Genomic DNA, 26312 nt, shown 5'->3' on the forward strand with positions numbered 1-26312 from the left:
CCTTAGAAGTCATCACAGCCATGCCTACTAATGGCATGGCTGTGATTGGCCAGTGCAACATGTGACCCAGCCTCTATATAAGCTAGAGGCACACAGCACAGCAATCTGCTTTAGATAGTGTAGGGAAAGGTTGCTGTGGCTTCTTTGAGGGAGAGAATTAGATAGGAGTCCTGCTTCAGAAATCAAATTACTCAACGATTTACCTTGATTAAGTGGTGTGGGTGCAGTGAATGTTCTTTTTACACTGCCCTGAGCCCAGTGCCAGAGAAAATATAACTTTTATCCATCTGTTAGTTAGGTTGGCGTCAGCAGGCATTATATGCAAGCTCAGTGCACCAGCACTGCATATGTTACTTTGAGATACACTTTTTAGATACCGTTGCTATATTCTGCTATTCTAAAAAAAAACATTTAGGGCAAAAAAATATGTTTTCTGCATATCTGTGCATGTGAGATACACACTTTAAATACTGTTCTTCTATTATGGAGACTATATAGAAGAAAATTATGTTGCTCTGCTCAGAGGGAGTAAGTAAATGGTATAAAAACTAGTGGGTATCAAATTATCCTAATACAGTAGGTGGTAAGAAATAATATAATTAAATGGTATAGGGCCAGTGTGTCTACAACACCATAAACCAGCAGGTTAAAAAGAATAATAAAATGTAGCAAATCTTCAACATATACTGCAAAGGATTGTATAAAGTACTATACTTACATCGCAGTATTAAGGTGCATAGTACAAAACATATATTAATATATAAACATCATATAAAAAACTAATAAATGAATAAGAAATGTGCAAAACTCCTTCAAAACCAGTGTTAAATATTGCTCTATATTAAACTGATATCTTATGTATTATACATCCTAGTCGAAGTCATGTGACAGTGACGTAATGCTTAGGAAAGCAGATGACACTGGAAGTGACGTTTGCACACGAGCGGGCCGCTCGTACTTGTATACTGTGCAGTGTTTTTGGAAACAATGTGAGTAGTCTGTACTTTATATAAAATTCTTTATTATACAAACTACTACACTATGGCAGGCTTTACTTTTGTTTTCTGAGCGTCTCTTAAGTTACCTTCGACATTTATTTGGAATTAAGAAGTGGTCTGGACAGGAGGAGAAGTGAGATACCGAAGCCTCCTCCCCCCCCCCCCTCTTTTCAGGAGTTTACGTTTGTACTGTTCACCTTACAGCTGTAAGGTAATTACCTGGTACACTCACGGGTTCGGTGAACACTTGAAAATCACTATTACTGCTGGACACCATTTGCCACATATGTGTGATGCTTCTCTCACTGTCGTTTGGAGGGTTTGACTCACTATTTATATAGACTTTAACTTGAGTGACACTGGTTACTGTGTTTCGGGATATATGCAATTTTATATATTAACACCTTTTATTGAATTATTAAATTTTTTCTTCACGTGTATTTATTAAAAAAAAATTATTGACATTTTTAAGTGTGATTACTTGTGGATCACTGTGAAAATTTTAGCACATTAGCACTTTATTATATTTATATTGGGGCTATTATTAGCATAGTAGCATTTCTACGGATAGCACGATTCACTTTATATTTGAGATTTGTTTTATCACATGAATTATTGTTTTTTTGTTTTTATTGATTTATCACTCTATACCAATTATTGACACTTTCACGCTGGGAGCGCAACACCACTGTTTATTATCATTGTTTACCTATTTATGAGACTGGTTTGACTCATACGGTGTGTGCAGCACCTATCTAGATGCGTTTTATTTTATTTTTCCATAATAGCGCAGGAGATAATTTTTTCTATAATTTATCCATACAGGTATTTGTGGCAGTTCTCTTTTCCCTGTTTTTCCCCTTCCCCTGCCCTTTCCCCTTCTCCCTGTTCCCCCGTACCCCCCTTACTCCTCCCTCCCCCGGTATTTCCCTATATTTTGTTGTTTTTTTTTTCTGTTTTTTTTTCACACGGTAGCGTGAGAATACATTTTTGATTTGGTCTTCTATTGTGCTTTTTTTTAATAGCATTTTCTGCATATCAGTACGTGTGAGATACACCGTTTAGATACTGTTGCTCTATTTTGCTATTCTAAAAACACCCATTTAGTGTTTCCTGCATATCTGTACGTGTGTGATACACACATTAGATACTGTTCTTCTGTGCTGCTATTCCAAAAAAAATAATTTAAGGGAAAAATATTTTTTTTTACAAGCATTTTCTTCATAACTGTACATGTGAGATACATCCTTTAGATAATGTTCTGTTCTGCTATTCAAAAAACACCCATTTAGGGCAAGATGCTAAATTTGAGAAATATGAGGAGAACGTCAAATAAGGGACGTGGCCCCGGTTGTGGTGCTGCTGGTGGAGCTCCTGTTGCAGGGATGATCTGTGTCAGCTACACGCATAAGTGAAACGCCTTCCTCAGGTGCGAGTAGGCAACAGAGCCTGCAGCAGTATTTGGTCGGGCCTAATGCGGCTCTACGAATGTTGAGGCCAGGACAAGAACAGGCAATAGTAGATTGGGTTGCTGACAATGCCTCCAGTTCCTTCACATTGTCACCCACCCAGTCTACTGCTGAAAGATCAGAGTTGGCACCTGCAGCTGATGTCCATCAGTCTTTCACCTCACCCCCTTGCAAATCAGCCAAGCAGTCTGAGCCCCAAATCATGCAGCAGTCTCTTCTGCTTTTTGATGACTCTGTTAGCAGGGTTTCCCAGGGCCATCCACCTAGCCCTGCCCCAGAAGTGGAAGAGATTGAGTGCACCGATGCCCAGCAACTCATGTTTGAAGATGAGTACATGGGAGGACCATCGCAGCACGTCTCGGATGATGACCAAACACAGGTGCCAACTGCTGCTGCTTTCGCAATTGTGCAGACCGATAAGGAGGGCAGGGGTGAAGACTGGGTGGAAGATGATGTGGAGGACGTTGAGGTCCTCGAGCCCACATGGAAACAACGTCATGCAGGTGACCTGTGTAGTTCAGAGGAAGAGGCGGTGGTCGCACAGAGCCACCAGCACAGCAGAAGAGGGAGCAGGGTACAAAAGCAGAGAGTCTGTCCCCTAGACAGTATGCCTGCTACTGCCCAATGCAGCAAGGCGTACTGAACACACCAAAGCCAGGTCCAAGGAGTTCCCTAGCATGGCAGTTATGCAGACAATGTGCTGATGACAAGACACGAGTGGTTTGCATGCTGTGCAATCAGAGCCTGAAGAGAGGCATAAACGTTCTCAACCTGAACACAACCTGCAGGCATCTAAGTGCAAAGTACGAGCTGCAGTGGAGTAGACACCTCAAAAACCAAGAAAGGTCTCTGGCTCCTCCTGCTTCCTCTTCTGCTGCAGTCTCGGCCTCTTCATCCACCTCTGTAGTGACAGGATATGCCAGCAACACTACCACCTGGGTCACCAACCATCTCCACAATGTCCCATGGAAGCGTTCAGCTCTCTATCTCCCAAACACTGGAGCGGAAGAGGAAGTACCCCCCTACCCACCCACGATCCCTGGCCCTGAATGCCAGCATTTCAAAATTCCTGGCCCTTGAAATGCTTTCATTCCATCTGGTGGAGATGCAGAGTTTTAAAAGCCTGATGGCATTGGCTGTCCCACAGTACGTCATGTCCTGCCGCCACTACTTTTCAAGGCGAGCCATCACTTCCCTGCACAACCAAGTGGGGGACAAAATCAGGTGTGCACTGCGCAACGCAATCTGTGGCAAGGTACACCTAACTATGGATACGTGAACCAGTAAGCATGGTCAGGAACGCTTTATCTCCCTAAGCACACACTGAGTAAATGCAGTGGCGGCTGGGCGTGAAGCGGAAAGTAGTTTGACGCATGTCCTTCCACCACCGAGGATTGCAGGGCGCTTCAGTTTGCCTCCTGTTGCTAACTCCTCCTACTCCGCTTCCTCATCCTCTACCGCCTCCTCATCCCGTTAGCTTAACACCTTCACCACCAACTTCAGCACAGCCAGGGGTAAACGACAGCAGGTAGTTTTAAAACGTTCCTGTTTGGGGGGGGCGTGGCCTGTACCGGAGTTGAATGGTAGCATAAGACCGGAGCTCCGGCGACACAGTGGAAACAGCGGCTAATATCAACAAAATGACACTCCGTTTTGGCCCCAAAACCTGGCGATCTACATCGGGCACCGCTGAGGATCATGCCCAACAAACGGAAAGGTTCATCCAAACCACAGCGCCTGATGGATGACTTTACAAGGCCGCGGCATGGAGGTAGGCAATATGGCGCTGGTACAACATCCACCCCTACTCACACTCTTCAGCTTAAACAACTGAACGCTGACACATCGCCTTCCCCAGATGAGCCGCAAGACAGTTCGCACTCCCCCTCTCCACACTCTCCCTCAGGAAGCCCGGTTAAGGCTAAGATGAGGCTGGATGGCGCTGGATTCAGTCCGGCCATGAGCCCTGTATCAGACTCAGGGGAGGATACTAGGGAACTCCCTGAATCCATTACAAAATTCCCCACGATGAACCAGCCTGTGCTGGACGCGGTCCTCAAAGATATGCTTGTCTCCCTGAGAAGCACTCTGCAATCAGACATGATGAACTGTATGCATAAGATAAGTGGGGAAGTGAGAGCAGTGGAGCGCAGGGTGGCTCACATTGAAAGGAAGATGGGGGAGTATGCATCCACCATTAATGACTTGGTGGTTGCTAATGAAGAGCGAGAAGGTGACTCAGCGTGGGTGAAAAGTAAACCTCAAAATACCTGAGATTTTATGCCAAAGACCTGTTCACATCCCTCCTGCCTGAAGTACCTGATATAGAGTTTACTATTGACAGAATCCATCATTTGCCCAAACCTTCTCATCTCTCAGAAAATATCCCCAGGGATGCGATTCTGCGCTTGCATTTTTTTCACATAAAAGAGCAATTGAGGTCAATAGTGCGCAGCCGTGAACAGCTCTTACCCCAATACAAGGACTTACAGTTCTATGCAGACTTGTCTCAACATACCCTGCAAAAGCGTAGGAACTTGAACACAATAACGAAGGCACTGAGGAACCATCGTATTCTTTACAGATGGGGCTACCCGACCAAACTCGTTATTACAAAACAGGATAAAACTTATGTGGTAGACTCCTTGGAAAAAGGGTTGTTGCTACTTTAAGACTGGCAAATCATCCCTGAACCTGCCGATAACAACGTCGCCACCTCCAACAAACTGGAACATATCCAGGATTGGAAAACTGTTACACAGAGGATCGCCAGGTCCCACCACTATAAGTTTTTTCTTTTGGGCCATAGGAGTTTCAACTTGTCCACTTAAGGGTTCCCGGATCAACCAATAGGCTTGAACTTACCCCCTGCCTACTTGAGCAGCGAGTAGCTGCACCCGGGTTTAATCCTCTAGAACTACTCAGAAGTTGCTTTGCTGATGGTCCATTGCACTACCCTAACACGATCACAGTTTTATCCATCGGCATGTGCTCCTCTATTTTTGTTAAATTGTTTCTATTTTCTCTGTTTTGTTTGTCTTTTATTTCCTTTGATCATACACAGTTGGACACAATCTGCCACGGGATCTCTCTTCCACAAGAACCTATGAAGTCATGGGATGGAATCAGCATCCTGCCTCTCGGGCTCAGCATGTAGTCACAGTGAGTAAATGTGCTTTGCATGTGGCGGGGTCGCCTTTACAAAATATAGAGTGGGTCCTTTATGCCCCTCACATTGAAGCCCATATGCCAACAAACTCATAGACCACCACTGCTCTTATGGCTATAAACTTTTTATCGGTAAATGTTAAGGGCCTCAACCACCTGGTGAAACGGAAATCTCTATGGGCTGAAGCCTTAGAAAATAGGAGTGACGTCATATGCACCCAGGAAACTCACTTTTGCGCAACATCGGCTCCGCCATGCAAGAACAGGCAATATCCACATGTTTTTACCGCTAATTTCACTTCCAAAACTAGAGGGGTGCTAACTGCAATTCGGGACACTGTTGTATTTGCTTCACACGAAGAACACAAGGACCCTAATGGTCAATTCCACATACTCATATGCAACATCAAATAATGTATACCATTGTTAATGTGTATGCCCCTAATTCACGACAGCTTTGTTTCTTCCATAAGCTCATGAAAAGAATCAACAATGTAAGAAGGGGTCTCTTGATAATGTGTGGTGACTTTAATGTTGTGCCTGACCCCATGGTGGATTCTACAGCAAGGACGACCCGCACAGGTTTGTCCTTACTTGAAGCCCTCCATAGGGAGGAGTTGTTTGATGTGTGGCGGTGTTTACACCCCAAAAGAAAGGACTACACGTTCTTCTCGGCGACACATCAAACTTACTCCAGGATCGAGAATTATCTCGTCTTCCATGACATCACGTGGTCTTACCAAGCTTCTATAAAATTTTCTTTGACCGACACCTCCATGGTGGGCTCCACCCTGGTCTGGAGAGCTAATTCCTTTATTATGCAACAACCAGAGTGTAGGCTGCACATGGAGAAACATTTGAAAGAGTTTTTTGCCTTAAATGAACCATCGGTGTGCAATCAGTTCACCTTGTGGAACTCCCGCAAGGTGTATATGAGGGGAATTCTTATCCAGGTGGGGGCGAGGGTGAGAAGGCAGCGGCAAAAAAAGATCCATGACATCACATCTAAAATTAACAACTTAGAATCAAAAAACAAACACCAGCCGCCCCCCTCCAACTCCAAGACGCTAACCCAACTAAGACATGACCTCAGAATGTTTTTGCTGGAGGATTTTGAGAAACATACTAAAAGGCTTAAAATGCACCCCACCACCAAACTTAAAATGCAACACCCGCAAGACATAGCAGACCCATTTAGCCACTATTACAGCACCCTTTACAATCTTAAAGAAGATAGAGAAACACCACAACCCACCACTGACATGATCAACGACTTTTAGCTAATTTCCCTACCAACACTAACAACACAACAAATAGCATCCCTGAACGCACCGTTTACCACAGAAGAAATACATGAAGCAATTGATGCACTTCCAATTAACAAATCCCCAGGCCCGGATGGCTTTGTGGGGGAATATTATCGCATCTTTAAAGACATCTTAGCAGTTGGCACTTAGCATTTGGGCAAAATTTTCAACGCTGCCTCTTTGTCCCCCCCCCCCCCCCTGAAATGCTTGAAGCCTTAATTGTGACATTGCCTAAGCCAGGGAAGGACCCAAACACTCCAGCAAACTTTAGACCTATTTCCTTGTTAAACACAGATCTGAAACTATACACTAAATTGATAGCAAACAGCCTGATAGATGTTCTGCCACTCCTAATAGACTCAGACCAGACTGGCTTCACTAGGGGGCGCCAAACTTCGGACACCACCAGGCGACTGACGAACATTGTCCATCTGGCTGGGGCTTGGGGAGGCCTTCTCTGCTGCTGGCATTGGACGCGGAGAAGGCCTTCGACCGAGTTCATTGGGGTTACATGGAGATGGTCCTGTGGCGATATGGTTTTCAGGGGTACATGTTGCAGGCGATAATGGCCCTATACTCTACGCCCTCTGCCCGAGTGTACACCTCAGACATTCTCTCCAGGCCGTTCCAAATTACAAACGGCACTCGTCAGGGGTGCCCACTTTCCCCTTTAATTTTTAACTTAATACTGGAACCCTTAGCCACCCTTATCAGAGTGCACCCTGACATTACAGGCTTCCATACCCACAAATCTGAACATGTCATCAGCTTATTCGCAGACGACATAATTCTGATGCTTACGAATCCTGAAACTTCCCTGGTTTCAGTACATGCAGCCCTACAAATGTTTAATAAAATATCTTATTATAAGGTGAATGAAAGCAAATCTTACATACTGGGAATAGGAATACCTCCATGTTTACAGAGAGAGCTCAGTTTACGGTTTCCATACACTTGGAGCAAAGATAGGGTCAAATACCTAGGGATCTTCCTGACTGCGTCCACCAGAGAACTATTCTCGGCCAACTATACACCCTTTCTTAACTCTCTGCCGTTGAAACTTCAGGACCTAGCTAAGGCTGAACTGCTTTGGTCAGGGCGTTTGGCAGCATTTAACTACCACAGATCATTTATCTATTCAGGGCACTACCCATTCTGGTCCCCAACTCATATTTGACCAAAATGCAATCTATAATAAATTCTTGTGGAAAGGGAAGAAAGCAAGATGGGCCTTGAATAAATCGATAGCGGTGAGGAGAGCAGGGGGGGGGGGGGGGGTGGAGAATGTATTAATTAAAGACTACTACACGCCTCGGTTCTCGCGCAACTGAGAATGTGGTTCCCAAACCCACCCAAAACAAAATGGCAGGAGCTATAGGAGTTCCAGATTTCAGGTACCAACACCTATAATTACTTAATGGCTAACACTCTCAAACGGACACCTAATGTCTCTCTAGCCCCAACAATCCGAGCATCCTTACAGGCCTGGAAGATATTGCTTGATACGCATCACAACAATACTCCTCTGTCTTTAATTCAGATACCTCTTGCATGCTTATCGGAGATCATACTGGATCTCCAGATAACGCATTGGGTCAGGAAAGGGGTTAACAGCATTGATGAGCTACTCATAGGACCCTCTATGAAAACGTTTAGGTCGCTGCAAATCGAATTTGGCCTTAAGGATTTTGACCAATATAGGTACACCCAAATACAACACTTTCTCAAAGATAAGTCTCCTATCTCGATTCAACTACCATGGAGGGTCTTCCTCTACTTCACTAATACATCCACCAACATTAAAGGAATTTCCCTGTTTTACAATTCACTAAATGATAAATTGTCGTTTACCAAAAGCTCTAATATTACAGCTTGGGAACACGACTGGGGAACCCAATACTCACCAGAAAAATGGCAACAGGCACTTCAATTCACGTACTCTGCCACCAAGTGTATCAACTTATGGGAACTGACGCAAAAAATACTCCTACAGAGTGTCCAAATTCAATAAACGAGCATCCCCATTGTGTTGGAGGCAGTGTGGCTGTGTAGGCACGTTCTTTCACATTTTGTGGGATTGTACTAGCATTCAAACACTCTGGGACAAAGTGTTCTATACGATTGAGAGAATACTACAGCTACAGATTCCCAAACACCCAGGTATGGCTATTCTCTCACTTGACTTAGACATACTACCCAAAAATGCAAGACTAGTAGTCACGCACGTCTTACTGAGCACTGGGCTGGTAAATATGAGACACTGGAGAGATCAAAATCCCCCTGATTTGAGAGAAATATTACTTGCTACTAATGCTCATGCTACTTATGAGATTATGTTTGCTTCATCCCAAGGAAAATATCCGATGGCACAGGCACAATGGAAACTGTGGACTGACTGGCACAGATCAGAATAATATCCCTAAAAAGGCTTTGCCTAATTAAGCAAAAGGTGTAAACTTCACTCCAACAATGGGCACAAGGGACTGTGTATATTTATTATTATTTTTTTTTTCCTTTTTTCTTTTCTGTGTTCTTCTATCTCTTGTTTTTACAAACTCCATATTGAACTCGGTTCAAATCGTGCTGCATTTACTCCCTCATTCAATGCAAGGTCAAAGATACTGAATTTTATTAGTTGCAAGGTTTTACCCATTCAATAGAATTATAAAAACAACCGAGGAGGGTGAGGGGTCCTCTATGCCCCAAACACAGTGTGAACCCAGTTGGGGTGTGGGGCTGGGGGAAATCTAGCTCTTCCACTATATAAGAAATTAAAGCGGGGTTAATATCACTCTACCCTGATTGTAGTTCTAACGAGGTTTGAACTGTATAAGATATATCTAGTATGGTCGCTTAGGCCATATGAACACGAACCAATGCTGTTTATTTGTTAAGATGCAAATTTTACACTCTGTTTATGAAGTAAGTTTGTATAACTTCTGGATACTTTAATAAAATTTTATTGACAAAAAAAAAATGTGCCTGTTTGGGGGAAAAAACCCACACCGTGCAGAAGTTGTGGAGGGACATGGAACAACAGACCGATGAGTGGTTGGTGGCAGTGAGCCTCAAGCCCAGCCTGGTGGTGTGCGATAATGGGCAAAATCTCGTAGCAGCTCTGAGCCTATCCAATTTGACGCACATCCCTTGCCTGGCGCATGTGCTGAACTTGGTGGTCCAGTGGTTCCTTAAAAATTACCCCCATATGCCAGAGCTGCTGCAGAATGTGCGGGGTGTCTGTGCGCACTTTTGGCATTCTCACCCTGCTGCTGCTCACCTGTCAGCGCTGCAATGTAACTTCGGCCTTCCCGCTCACTGTCTCATATGTGATGTGCCCACAAGGTGGAACGCCGCCTTGATCATGCTGGCCAGACTGTGCGAGCAGCAGCAGGCGATAGTGGAATTTCAGCTGCAGCATGCACGCGTGAGTCACTCTGCGGAACAGCACCACTTCACCATCAATAACTGGGTCTCCATGCGAGACCTGTGTGCCCTCTTGCGCTGTTTTGAGTACTCCACCAACATGGCCAGTGCCAATGATGCCATTATCAGTGTTACTATCCCAGTTCTATGCCTCCTTGAAAAACCGCTTCGGAAGATGATGAAAGAGGATGTGGCACAGGAGGAGAAGGAGGAAGAGGGATCATTTCAAAGGCTTTCAGGGCAGTCATTCACAAGTGGCTCTGAGGGTGGGTTCCTGCACCAAATGCCAGGTACACAATTGTCCAACAAGGGCACAGTTCTGGAGGATGATGAGGTGGAGGATGAGGAGATGGAGGAGGGCACCCAGGCCAGCTCATGGCCATCACTGGTGCGTGGCTGGGAGGATACAGAGGACACAGTCGATACACCTCCCACAGAGGACAGCTTTTATTGCCTCTGGGCAGCCTGGCACACATGAGCGATTACATGCTGCAGTGTCTCCGCAACAACCGCTGAGTTGCCCACATTCTAACTGGTGCCGATTACTGGGTGGCTACGCTGCTGGATCCCCGTTACAAGGAACGTACCGTCCTTAATTCTCTCACTGGAGCATGATCGTAAGATGCGCGAGTACAAGCGCACGCTGGTAGGCATTCCCACCTGACAGCGGGGGCACAGTGGAAGCACAAAACAAAGGCAGAGGAGGAGGAAGAGGTCGCCAATGCAGCCGGGGCACCGCCAGCACCTCAGAAGGCAGGGTTAGCATGGCCAAAATGTGGAAAAGCTTTGTCAGCAGGCCACAAGAACCAGCACCACCAGCTCATATGGAACGTGTTAGCAGGAGGCAGCATTTCAACAACATGGTGGAGCAGTATGTGTGCACATGCCTACACATACTGAATGATGGGTCTGCCCACTTCAACTTCTGGATCTCCAAATTGGGCACATGGCCTGAGCTTGCCCTTTAAGTCTTGGTGGTGCTGGCCTGCCCTGCAGCCAGTGTATTATCTGAACGTGTATTTAGCACGGCAGGGGGCGTTATCACAGACAAGTGCAGCCGCCTGTCCAGAGCCAATGTGGACAAGCTCACATTCATTAAAATGAACCAGGTATGGATCCCACAGGACTTGTCAGTACCTTATGCAGAATAGACATGTATACCAGCCTTACCCAGCCATTGTTGTATTTTTGATCTCACTCTTTTGGGGTGTACCCCAATTTAAAAAAAAAAAAAAATTAATAATAAAAAACAGTGTTTGCTACCTCATCCTCCTCCACCGTTGCTTCCACCTACACCGCCACATCCACTGCCATCTCAACCTCCTACTCCATATGGACCTCGTCCTCCTAGGTCAAGATTATAATTTTTTATTTTTTTTATTTCAAAGTATTTTATTTTGTATCACAACAAGGATAATACATTTCAAAGTAACATTCAGAATATCGATTCAGTCAAAATATAGAAAGATTACAGGCAGCGCAACAAGATGAATCATGTGTAAAACGTCAGAGATATAAAATGTAAAACCATTTAAGACAGACATGGCAGTGTTAGAGTGAAGGGTTGGTATTCCTGTTAATGGTCGGAGGTGTACCTCCTCCCTGGACACCCTCAATGGGAGCTAGCTGTGCCCGAGAGGAGGAACTTAACCACCGACGCCTAGGTGTGAATGAAAGGAGAGGGACGGAAATGACCATGTGTCTTTTTCCCTAAGAAAGGAATCCGTGACAAGGCATCAGTGTTTGTCTTCTGCAAACAGGCCACATTTGTGAACTTGAGAGCCACATTGAACGCCTTGTATGTTGGGGTCCCAGCGAATGGAGATGGCGAGTGTCTCAATTGTGATTGCAAAGATTAGCGGCGATAAAGGACAGCCTTGTCTGGTGCCTTTGGCTATATGTATTGGTTTGGAATAGTGGCCTTGAAGCCTAATATAGGCTTTAGGATTTGAATAAAGAGCTCGGATCAGGCCCATAAACTTGTCACCAAAGCCTCAACATTCAAGGATTGTAAAGATGTATGGCCAGGAGACCGAATCGAAGGCCTTTTGAATGACCAGATTGTTTTGGACCTCCTGGCCAGTTTGTCTGGAGGATGGAGGCTATGTCTATGGCTATTCTGATCTGATCAGGGCCCTGTTTACTGGGGATGAACCCCACTTGATCCTTATGAACATATCGGTTAATGAAGGAAGCTAGACAATTTGCAAGGAGTTTGGTAAGGATTTTTAAGTTGCTATTGATGAGGGAGTTGGGTCTATTATTACTGACTTCTTCCAGGTTTGTATCCGGTTTTGGTATTACTGCAATGTAGGATGTGTTTAGTTGAGGATCAGGTGAAGTTTCCTGTGTCTTTATGTTGATAAATTGTGTCAAATGTGGAGTCAGGGTGGTGGTAAATGTCTTGTAATAGGGGTTAGGGAGACCATCGGGACCTGGCACAGAACCTGATTTGAGGTTCTTAATGACTTCCAGTAACTCTTCTTCTGAGAAGGGGGCCTCCAGCATATTATTTTATGTATTTTATGTTAATTTAAGTTATTTCCCTATCCACATTTGTTTGCAGTGCACTTTCCATGCTCTTAACAACATTCTGCTGCCATTTGCAGCCCTCTAGCCCTTTCCATTACTTTTTTAGAGCCATTTTAGTCCTCAGAAGTTCGGGTCCCCATTGACTTCACTGGGGTTTGGGTTCAAGTTCGGGTTCTGAACTCAAGATCTGCAGTGGTATAAATAATCAGGAAAGAACACCACATATATTTTCCCAGTTCACTTACGAGCCAGTCAGTAACAAACCAAATTAACCCTAACAGTTCATGTTAAATCATGTATATCCATACTTAAGCTGCAGTGGCCACATCACAGCACCCCGGTGTACCGCAGTCTAATCTCTATAAGACTCCAAAGTTGTAGCACATATATAATAAAGAGATAGATTAGGGGCACCTGATATGGTTGGTAATGAAGCAAGCATAGAAATGGATTAACAATATTAATAACACAGTTTGGTATGAAGGTTGATTAGTAATAAGCACTGGGCATAAGATGACACTTGGCGTCCACATTAGCAAGGTCGCCTAAAGTGTAGCAGCAGTAATAAAGTTTAATTTTTGAACAAAGGAACTATATTGCCAAAGTGTATAAAGTGGTTAAGCCACCATATGTCAATTATACCTCCATCTGTGTTTAATAATCCTGTGTGCCCCTGTGTCTGTGCTTGGCGCTCATGTGACCCTCCGCCGTTCTGCTTGCCCCATCTGACAGCTGCAGTGACAGGGCCGAGAAACCCCCCTGACGTCAGTCTGGAGGGGAGCAGGAGAGAGGTGGTGGGTCACGTGAGTGGAGCTCAGAAAACATGTAAAGAACAGCTTATTTTTATAAGGCACATGGGCACACAAGATTATTAAACACAGATGATGGTATGAAAATGTTAATGTAGCTTTAGTAGCAGGAGGGGAGTGGGCTGGCACTAACACAGGAGCTGACAGTCAGGGAGGGAGGGGGTGATGGGGACAGAGGAGAGACAGGAGAGCTGTGGCTGATGGAGGCATGTAATTTGTCCATGGTGTCAGGGCTCAGCTGTCATGATAAACGGTGATCAGTGTACAGGGGAAGGGCAGAAGCTAGCAGGATCAGTCAGGTACTTCAGGTGATAGAAGGGGCCAAATTACACAAGCACTGTGTTGTATAACATGCTTTAACCACTTAAGGACTGAAACAAATAACGTAAATTTTGAAGAAAAAAAAATCTTTTTACTTTTTGCTATAATACATATCCAATAAAAAAAATATATTTTTCTACATATGTTTGGTAAAAAACAAACAAAACAAATAACGCAATAGGCGCATGTTGATTGTTTTGCGCAAAGATTATCGTGTCTACAAACTATGGGATAGATTTAGGGACTTATTCTTTTTTTATGGTTTTTACTGGTAATGGCAGTGATCTGCGGGTTTTAGCAGGACTGCAACATTGCGGCAGACAAATATGAGCCCAAAAGACATTTCCTTGGGACCAGTGACATTATTAAATTGATCAGTGCTATAAAAATGCACTGATCAATGTAAAAATGACACGGGCGGGGTTAACACTAGGGGCGATCAAGGGGTTAACCATGTTCCCTGGGTGTGTTCTAACTGTGGGGGGACATGACAGAGATCACTGTTCCCGATTCACTGGGAACAGAAGATCTCTGAAATGTCCCCAGTCAGAATAGCAATCTGCCTTGTTTACAAAGGCAGATCCCCATTTCTACCTCTGTATTAGGCGATCATGGGCCACTGGCGGTTATCAGGTCCACCCGACCCGTGGATACGCTCCCACCACTGCGTTTTCACGAGCCGCCATTAAATGACGATGATTCACGCAGGGGAGCCAACCTGCCACAGGATAACTGCGGCGGCTGGTCCTTAAGCAGTTAACCTAAAAAACAAAACAAAAAATGGATCCTGTTTTATTTAACACTTTAATGCTGACTAAGCTAGACCTAGACTGATTGGCTGTGCACTGTCCATAAGAATAAAGGCAGTGGGAGAAGGGAACAAAAGGGGCTTTCAGGATGGTTTAATATGGTGGGAGTCCTTATGTGTTTGTCTTGCTGGCTATTCCTGGGGCACATAACGACAGTTTTGATAAACCAGTATGCAGTATAGGTGTAGTAAAGGTGCAGCAAAAGGTTTAGTATATCTTGCCTCCAGTAACTCAGATCTTGCTAGCAGTGTGAATAATGGGATGTGCCCTCTCACCAGTCCCTGTGGTGGAACTGTGGACTCTCACTGTAGAAAGGGGGGCCCTACTCAGTCTCTCCACTGAATGCCTCTGCAGATTCAGGGCAAATTATAGGGTGAGAGTATGCTCTGGTCTCCCTGTGGCAATGTTGCAGATGTGATCGCTGTGGTCTGCAGTCCAGCACCTGGCTACACTAGGTATACATGTGGAGATATACAGATCATTGAGAAAGTTAACACATTGCAATAAAGGACCTTCTAGAGTACATCAGAGATGCAATTGACTTTTTAGCAGCAAGTAATGGCTTTAATTAACATGAGAATTCCTGCAAGACAGTCAGTGCCAGCTGAATTGCCATGCTCCTACATAAAACTACATGGGGGGGGGGGGGGGGGGCAGCGCAGCACACTGAAGCAAAGAAACCCACAATAATTTGGCACAAATAATAGCAGAGGAGCTAAATACTGGGGTATAGGCAGTATTATTTTAACTGTGTATTTCTGCTCCTCTGCATTCTGGCAGTGTGTGTTGCACCCCCCCCCCCCCCAAAAAAAAAACAAAAAAAAACAGGAGAGTTATCTGCTTTCTTGTCACTACTTACACACACATCTACAGTAACACCCACGTACCCAGAATAAGGTTATTCCATTTTAGCGATATCTATAGAACCACTCCTTACCCCCTAATTTCCTACACATCCTAAAACAATTGGTCACAAACAATTGTAAAAAAAGGTAGACATTTGAGCTATAAGGACAAAATGCACACAGAGTATAAAAATTATGTGGTGGATAAAATGGCCTAAAGGGGTATAGTTTATATATATATATATATATATATATATATATATATATATATATATATATATATATATATATATATAAAACCTGAGCCTACTGAGCTCTAGATCATGAGTGCATAACACAGAGTGAAGGGGTTAAGAGTGCATAATGCTCACAGTACAGGGGTACGGAGTAAAGCACAGAGTGCAGGGGTCAGGAGTAGGTATAACAAAGAATGCGTTATATAATTTCTGTATACAGAACTGGGAATCACTAGGGAAAGAAATGCAGCCTAGGGAAATGGAGGTGTCAGTATTCAAGGTCTCATTAGAAATTCAGTTTTGCAGACAGCCTGCCTCTGAAGGACTCTACATAGGGTGACTCAATGGTTCCATCCTCAAAGTTTATGAATCTGCACATTTTTTTCAGCTTCTGTAATAATGTCACAGGGGCTAAAGCTGCCCAGAAACATATTGTTTCTTTTAGTCAGCGAGTGGGCCGATTAAAAAAAAAAAAAAAAAACTCATCCACACAATGGAAGTGGATAGTGGGAATACTCCATACTGTGTCATTGTATTCTCACAGCGGGACTCTTGTCAGAATAAGTTGATCAGTGCTGCAGCCAATCAAAGCAACATTTTCCAACAAGACAGGTGGAGAGTCGCTGGTCCTTAGATTGACTGCTTTCCAATTGGAACAGCCATAAATTGCTCGAAATTCAAAGAGATGAATGAATATTTATATCCAGGGAAAAGGTCAAAGCAAAAGAAACACAGAGTGGTGGTATGCATAGATAGCCGGCAGTTTAGAGTTATGCCAGGGATACAATTTAGGGAACAAAAAAAGGACATGCCAATAACAATGATTGTGGCCTCAGATCTGCCATCTAGCATCTAGACTTCCAAACAGTACTGTATGTCAAAACTTTGGAAGCGCCAACCCTAAGCTTCCATGCAGATGTGCCTTACTATAGGGTGGTTCTCCACCTCAGTGCTCAAGTACTCCCAACAGGCCATGGTTGCATGTTTTCTTTTAACTTGCATGGGTGCTTTAAATCAGAGTCAATGGCTTGGTATTGTGAACAGCTATTTTATCTAAGAGAAATTCCCAAAACATGGCCTGTTGGGGGTACTAAGGTTGAGAACCACTGCTATAGACCATCACTGTGGTGATAGGCTCCTTTACAAAACAAACCATAAAGTGCATCCACTAGAAAAAGGTGTAGCTGTTGCCACCAACAATTAAACGTGATGTGTTCTTTATAGGGCATTCGAGGTTCAGAAGACCTAGGGTGTTATACATCCAACCGGAGACAAACAGCAATCAGTTGTAGGTGCCTGCTCACAGACATATTTAGCACCACTTATTATTGCTTCACTCAAAAGATTTCTAAATTGGATTATTTGTGATGTTACAGTTTTTAGTCAATAAAAAGAGTTTGATTTAAATTGTTTACAAGTGTAAAGCAATGCATTTAACATTTGCATATTTTCTGTGAGTTAAAGATGGATTCCACCCAAAAAAAGAAAATATTAAAAGCCAGCAGCTATAAATACTACAGCTGCTGACTTTTAATAAAATGGACACTCACCTGTCCCGGGTTCCAGCGATGCCGGCAGCCGAGGCCGATCGATCGCTCGGCTCTCGGCTGCTGTAGTCACCATTCTAGGTGAGGGAATCAGGAAGTGAAGCGAATCGGCTTCACTTCCCGGTTCCCTACTGCGCATGCGCGAGCCGCGCCGCGCAATAGGAAATCTCCGCGCTGTCACTGGGACCCGTGTGTGTCCCAGCAGACAGCGCGGCAGGGCAGGAAATGGCGTAGACTCCCACGAGAGTCTATGCCCGTAAGTGGGTGAAAATACCTGTCTTTGACAGGTATCTCCACCCCCCTCCCCCCTGAAAGGTGTCAATTGTGACACCGGAGGGGGGAGGGATCCGATCAGCAGAGGTTCCACTTTAGGGTGGAATCCCGCTTTAAATTAAATTTTTATGACTATTGTCTTGAAGTGCTCAAAAGAATTCAGAAAATTATTAACATGAACTGATCATATTCTTTTTTTCTGTAATACTCTTCCATTTTTGAGACTGTTGATGAACACAAAAATACAAAAGACTATCAACATATATTATTTACAGCACTTCTTAGTCACTTATTTAATTCCCGTTTCCATTAGACAAGCCTCTATGGCCAAAAAAAATGTATTTGACAACATTAAAGGAATTACTAATCCAATGCAATGCAAATATTATCACTGAAAGAACCTTACAGTGATTTCCAGTTAAACTTTTTTTTCACAACACATAAAATGATACAGTACTAGTAGAGAACAAGAAAAATCTGTGGGTGGTCAGGTCTGTTCAGTCATTGAAACTACACACAGAGCGGTCTCTGCATTCTATTGTACCCCAACCTTTTAATTTTAGATCCATTTCTTTCTAACTCCGTTTCAGAAACATCAACCAAATATATCCTGAACAATTGGCATAAATTGCTCTAAATAATGTTCATTTTCTTTGTGAGCTCAGGGTGTTTCGAATGGAGACTTTTGTTTGCTTGCATGCACATAATGTGAGTGTTTGAAGTGCATAAATATAAGTATTTCCTTAGAAACACATTGTTGTACTACGTTAATGGGAAAGGTAGAAGTGGAAACTCAGTGTTCATTTAATAGGTTTTCTAGAGGGAAAGGAAGGAGCTACTGCTCAGGGGATGTGATATAACCTAAATGCGGCATATAACCTGACATGCTTTTGTGATTTATAACCTGTGAGCATCCCTTACTATCTTTTTGTCACTTTCATGTAAACTAATCACACAGAATCGCCATGGATCTGTTATGGAGTTATCACCTTTGCTAAGGTGATATAATAGAGTTCAACCCATTTATCATGGCTGTTACTTTTGTTGGATGTGCTATTTAAAGGGAATACTTGAACATGGATTTGCAGCAGCACGCCAACTGGCACAAATTTTTTTTTTAGATTAATGCATCATTGAATTCTTTATTAACCTGCATTAGTAACCTAAGCACTTATTCTGTGCTTTCTTATTCAATAATTCTTTAAAAACATACAGAGCTCCGATTCTTTGCAGCAAAAGTGGCAGAAATGTAATAAAAAAAGTAAAAAAAATTTTGATTTTGTACTGCTGGTTAATCAGTAAGGGCAGCATGAATTAAAATAGTAAAATATATCTACCCTAAATAAACTAGCAATGAGCCAAACATCGCCCGGTTCGGTACTTTACAGGCAAAAAAATAATAATTGTGTGAACACTGTTAAAGTTTATAGGACACAAACATAAAAAATAAAAAGTGCTAATTTTAAAGCCTTCTCTGCAAGTTATTCTAGCAGTTAAAGAGTTTGAGGACCTGGGCGCTGGCCTAGGGGGCATGTATCGATGCACATAAAAGTTTTAAAAATGTCAGGAGCAGTGATTTTATTAATGCTTAAAGTGAAACAATAAAAAGTAAATATTATTTTAAATATCATGCCTGGGTGGTCTCCTTAGTCTGCCTGTAAAGTAGCACATCTTTCCCATGCTTAGAACAGCACCACAGCAAAATTAAATTTCTAAAGGAAAAAATTTAATTTAAAACTGTTTGTGGCTGTAATGTATTGTCGGATCCTGGAAATATAGATAAAAATTATTGAAAAAAACAGCATAGGTCCCCCCCAGTCAATTGCCAGGCCCTTTGGGTCTGGTATGAATATTAAGGGGAACCCTGCACCAAAGTTAAAAAAAAAAAAATGTGTGAGGTCTCCCCAAATTCCATACCAATCACTTTAGGTCTGGTATGGCTATTAAGTAGAACCTTGCACCAAAACGTTAAAAAATATAAAATGATGTGGTGGTCCCACCAAAATTCATACCAGACCTACCCCAAAACACCTTGTCCCTACGTTGATGGGGACAAGGGACTGTTCCCTCCCAAACCTTGCCCAGTGGTTGTAGGGGTCTGCGGGCAGGGGGCTTATCGGAATCTGCCCTGACAGCGCTTATATAGCTCTTCTGATGTCATGTCACGTAACATCAGAGGGGAATGGGGTCACCTGGTTGTGTCACCGTGTGGGCCCACCCTCAGCTATATAACAGCTGTCATAGCAAAAAAGGCTGCAGTCATGGGGATGTCTTTTTTAATAAAGGACTTGTCCCAAACTGTCTCCTGTAATTTTTACTTTTTTGACACTTTTTTTGGTGAATGTGTAGGGGTACAATGTATCTGATACCCATTCACATGGAGGGGCTTGGATCTGGGGGTCCCTTTGTTAAAGGGGGCTTCCAGATTCCAATAAGCCCCCCATCCACACACAACCACTGGACAAGTGTTGTGAGAATTAGGCCTTTGTCCCTTTTAACATGCGAACAAGGTGTTTTGGGGGGACCCCAAGCACCCACCCCATGTTAAGGGCAGGTGGCCTGGTACAGTCCCCCTTTTTCCTGCAGCCTGCTTGAATGCGTGCTCGGATAAGGGTCTGGTATAGATTTTGGGGGGACCCCACATAATTTATTTTTAAATGTTGGTGTAGGGTTCCCCTTAAAATCCATGCCAGACCTGAAGGGTCTGGTATGGGTTTTGGAGGGGACCCCTGTGACTTTTTTTTATTTGGGGTTCTCCTTAAATATCAATATCAGAGCTGAAGAGCCTGGTATGGATTTAAGGGGGGACTACCACTGCATTTTTATTTTATTTTTTTACATTTTGGCACATGGTTCCCCTTAATATCCATACCAGACCCAAAGGGCCTGGTAATGAACTGGTGGGAACTCACACCACTTTTTTCAAAGATTTTTTATGTATATTGCCTAGATCCGGCAATCCACATTACAGCCACGGACAGTTTTAAATGCCATTTTTTCCTTTACAAATGTAAATTTTGCTGCTCTCATTCATTACACTATGTATGGTCACCGTGTAAGCAGCCATACATCCTGCCTTTGGCCAATCATGTCTCTCACAGCAGAGCGCGCTGCGAATGGCCAAAGCATGCAGGCTAGGTGCATGCTTTAGCCAATCAGCAGCTGTCAATGCACTGTGATCTCACAGTGCATTGACGGTCTCGCAGTTCATTATGGGGCGTTCCACGGGCACTTGAATTTCCAGCAAATGCCCCATAATGTTCTAAATTCGGCGAACGGGTGAACACCTGATGTTCGAGACAAACTTACATTCGACTCGAACATTTGGCTCATCCCTAGTATCAACCTATTCTTTAATGCTATAGCATCGTTTTACATTCAACAGATATATTCTAACCTAGGAGAGGGCAACTTCGGCAGTTAATAAGACATAGTACTATGAATGTAAAAGCATGACACTTTTCAAAGAATAATATTTTCAGTGCAAGAGCCACAGGATAGGATGTTCTTTACCTCAACCTTCTCAAGGATCTCAGTCCCTCTGACACCCCAGGTTGAGTATACAAACATACAATACCATAAGAAATCACTGAAAGAAAGTAATACTTAGTACCCAATAGTAATGCTTTATCAAAGTAAGGCATCAAACCAGGTAGTAAATGCAAACTTAATATATTGCCACCTGATATTATTGGAAACTAGGCAAGCATAAAATGGATTAACAATGGTAATAACACAATTTAGCATAGAACATGATTAACAGTAAGGACTAGGCATAGGAGGGCATTTGGCATCCAGATCAGCATAAGCAGTAGCAAGATCACCTTAAGTGCAGCAGTGAGCAGTAGTAAAGTTTAATCTTCCGAGTGCTGGAACTATACTGCCAGAGTGCATTTACGCTAGTCCTAGGTCAATCGGGTATGCACTGTCCAAAAGAAAAAAATAATGGTAGCAGAGGGGGCAGGGGTGCAAAGAGAGCTTTCAAAATTATTATTACAAGAGTCCTTTGAGATGTTCTTCTGACGGCTATTGCTGGGGCCCTTTAACCGCATTTTTGCACATGACAGTCAAAGTTAACTTGCATGCAGTATAGGTACAGTATAGTCTTGGTACAGGTGCAAACTAGAGTTTTTTTTCAGATACGGTAAAGGTCCAGTGTAATGTGGTATAGAGTTACTATAGGTGCAGGCCATGTTTGGAATAAGTGTGGAATAGAGTGCAGTATGGGTGCAATATGGATTGGGTACACTTAGTGGCTCAGTCCCTGCTAGAAATATCAGATGGCCCTCTCACCAGTCCTCAGGATGTAGTGGTGACCTCTAGCTGTAAAAAGGGGGCCCCCTTTGCCCCCCAAATACTTTGTTAGTGGCAGGAAGCAGAGGGCAAGTGGCTCCAGTCTCCCTGCTGCAGTGGTGCAAGTGCTGTGGGTGGTGCTGCACTGCCCCCTGGGTGTCCTCCCTCTCAATCCACCATCCCCACTGGCAGATTAATACTTGGGTAGAGGCACTCTGCTCTCCCTCTCTCCTTGGCGTCAAGAGGAAGAACTTTCCGTGGCAGTTAAGTAAAAATCCTCTTTCCACTCTGCACTACAGATCAAAATCACTTACAGAAAAAAATGTGCAGAAAGAGCAAACATTATGGAGTAGCTCAGAGGACAAAACTTTTTAAATGAGCCGAAATACTGAAAAATATTATTTATAGCGCCACATCCCGTTGTCTATCCAATAAAAAACACGTTTTTATGGGACTTTTAAAGTGGTTGTAAACCCTTACAACACACTTTGACCTACATGTAAGCCTAGATTAAGGCTTACCTGTAGGTCCAAGAAATATCTCCTAAACCTACATGGTTCAGGAGATATTTTCCGAAAGACAGGCATGCACCGTAGACAGCGGCGCGCAAGCGCACTGAGCGCGGCACCCGTCAACGGCGATATGCTGTGCGTGGCAGCTCCCGCGCGCGTGCGTGACGTCATCACGGCTTCGCCAAATGACAGCGGCGGAGCAGCGAGACCCACCCGCGAGAAGATGGATGCGCCGGACTACAGGGGACAACGGTGACTTCGCTGGCTCCTGCGTCAGGTAAGTGACACATAATGGACTACTATGTGATGCATAGTAGTCCATTATGCTTTACCTTTGCAGGGAATGAAAGAGGAAGTAAACGCAACAGGGTTTACTTCCTCTTTAAAGCACAACTACACTAAATTATCAAAAATATACATTTTAATACAAATTACAAAATACATAATTAGAAATGAATACAACATAGCATTACTAAATGCTTGTCCTCCTTCACTTCCCAAAAACTGATCCACTTTATTCTCCTAGGTGCCAAAATTTCAATAGCAGCAGCTTGAAAACAACCCAGACCCTCTATTCTTGCAGCTAAGAGGAAGATATCCTGGATCATGTCCCAGGAAAAATTGTCCGGCATCCTGATGGACACCACACCCAAATTTAGAAAGGTATGGGAGCCATGGGCCAGATACATTGGAGTCTCTCTCTTACAGGGAGTGCCTCCAAGCTCTCCCTCGGCCTCAAGACCTCAATAGCCTTGATAACCAACAGTTAGGCGGTGGTTCTCCCCGACCTCCACACTCTTCCCATTAATCAGAAGTAGCTTCCCCCCCCCCATCCCTCTGTCTTCACTTCTCTCTCTTCTTTCCTTTCTCTATCTTCTATGACCTTTTTACAATGATTACCTCGATAGGCAGATGATCAACACGATCATAATGCAGACATTACGCATTTTAAGGGAGCTCCCCTCCTGCTGCTTCCCGGATGCCCTCATGTCGGGGGATGGGGGGGACCTGGGGGCCTGTACTCCTCCTCTGGCACAGCATGATCCCTTTTGGGGTGTGGGGGGGGGAGGGACCTCTGGTCTCCCCTATAGTTTTTCTCTTCTTCTGGGCTCCAGATGGAGTAGCTGTTATATAGCCAGCATCATAAATTACAAATCCCAGCATTATCAGGGATCAACAGAGATGTCTATAGGCTTGTTTGGCTTTAGCTCTTCCCGATTGCCAGAGGGTAAAGCTGCAGCATAACATCAGTATTTAAAGTGGAAGTAAACTCCCCTATCGTTTTCAGCCAACGAAGCTGCCACCTTTGCCTCTGTTTAATCTTCAACTGCTATGGTGCTGCACATGTGATCCGTTATGACACCAGCCATTGGATGGGTTGATAGTTTGGCTGAGAGCACAGCCAATGTGCAGTTAGTATTCCTGGCATGTCTCTTTTTTTTTTTAACTGTTTAAATCGATGGGTTTACTTCCACTTTAAGTCACGGAAGATAGAAGAATAAAAAGCAATGTCTCCTCCTCCATATTGCTGTAGCCCAGCACCTGGCTACATTATTATAGGTAAATGTTTGTTTGGAGACAGTATTAAAAAAAAAAATAAAAAAAAAAAAAAAAACAACATCCATTGCCTTAGCCACCTACACCCCTCCCCCCAAAGAAACTTCACAGATGTGTTCTTCACCTATAGCACCCTTTACCACAAGGCAAGCAGGCCTACCGGCCCCCAGGACTTATACAAAGTGCTATAGTTCCTGGCTATGAACTGAGAAAAGCAAACAGGTATTTGAGGTTTACAGACAGGCAGAGTGGTTTAATATCATACCAGGTACATGTTTCAGATGAGGATTGGCATTTCTTGACTTAGAGCTCTATCATGTTGAGGATGCAATCCACGCTAAGAATTATTCAGAACCAATCGCTGACAACTCCCTATTACATTATAGGCGTCACCATTATCCTAAGTGGAAAAATAATATCCCTAGAGACAATTTTGCCGATCAAAGCGTAATTGCACGAACATAATCGATTTTACAGAACAAAGTGATGTGCTTAGTAAAATGGGCTTAGTAAAAAACTTATAGATAAAGGCTATCGAGAATCACTGATCCAAGAGAACTACACATACTATAAACAAGATAACCCACTACAGAGAGACAAGGGGATATTTGATCAATCAGTTTGGTTTACTACCAGATTCCATCATGATCATAAAAAAATGTAATCAATCTTAAAAAAAAAACAAAACATTGGGCCATACTATTAGAAGACTTAGATTTAAAGACCATACTGCCTAACAGCCCCAAAGTCACATGCAGAAGAGCACCCAATATCAAAAATAAAATTGCTCCCTGTAAGCTAAAACCTTGTCCATACCAGTTATATGCTTAGTCCCATTGTTTGGCATTTTCCAATGCAAAAAACCTTCATGCAAAACATGTAGTTATGTACATCATGGTCAGAAACAATTCACCACCAAGGGCAAAACCTACGATATCAGAGAGTTCTACAGTTGTTCATTGGATTTCGTTATTGCTTCTGTTTTTCCCTGCCACCTACTCTATGTGGGCCGCACCATTCGTCCACTCAAAGGTTTGGCGAGCACCCTAGAAAGATTGAAAAAGGCAAGGACAAACAGTGTCCATCGTCATTTCTCAAAACGTCATAAAGGTTCCACTGATGACCTTAAGGTATGGGTATTGGAACAAATGCCCAAAAATCTGAGGCATAGAGGTTTTACAGGCTTTGTGAATGTGAAACTTTTTGGATCTATTCCCTTGATGCCGTGTCACCTGGGGGTATAAACGAGGCTCTGGAGATGTCTATGATTTTATAATATTTAGAATTTTTGTTCTTTTTTCGTTTATCCTAGGTATTACTCTTGTCTTGATGATTATCATAATAATGTATTCCTTGGGGTGGTGGGCTCATTGTTTCTTAGTAAGTAAACCCATATATGTTGTATTTTAATTAGGCCACAATTCTATTATGTGCAATCTATTAACCACTTCCCGACCAGTGCACGACGATGTACGTCGACAGAATGGCACGAGCAGGCATATTGGCGTACAGGTACGTCCAATATTCAATGCCGCCCTGCCATCGCACTGGTCGGGACCCCGTGAGTCCAGTCGCGGGACCCGCGGACTCGATCGCTGTGGGCATCACCGCGATCGTCTCATGGAGCGGCCGAATGGAGGAAATGCCGTGTAAACAGCATTTTTCCATTCTGCCTAGCAACTAGTGACGCTGATCTCTGCTCCATGTGATTGGAGCAGAGATCAGTGTTTACTAAATGAAAGCCCAACCCCCCCACAGTTAGTAACACACCCCTAGGAACACTTAACCCCTACACTGCCACCCACTGGTTAACCCCTTCACTGCCAGTGTCATTTACACAGGAATCACTGCATTTATATAGCAGTGATTACTGTATAAATGATAATGGTCTCAAAAATGTGTCAAAAATGTCCGATGGGTCCCCCACAATGTCGCAGTCACAATAAAAATCGCTGATCGCCGCCATTACTAGTAAAAAAAAAAATAATAAAAAATTATTAATAAAAATGCTATAAAACTATCCCTATTTTGTAAACGCTATAACTTTTGCGCAAACCAATCAATAATCGCTTATTGCGATTTTTTTTACCAAAAATATGTAGAAGAATACGTATCGGCCTAAACTGAGGGAAAAAAAATGTTTATATATTTTTGGGGGATATTTAATATATAAAAAAGTAAAAAATAATGAGTTTTTTTCAAAATTGTCGCTC

The sequence above is a fragment of the Lithobates pipiens genome, unplaced genomic scaffold (assembly GCF_037356315.1).
Source record: "Lithobates pipiens isolate NorthernLeopardFrog02 unplaced genomic scaffold, aLitPip1_a1.2 Scaffold_25, whole genome shotgun sequence".
Taxonomy (NCBI): Eukaryota; Metazoa; Chordata; class Amphibia; order Anura; family Ranidae; genus Lithobates; species Lithobates pipiens.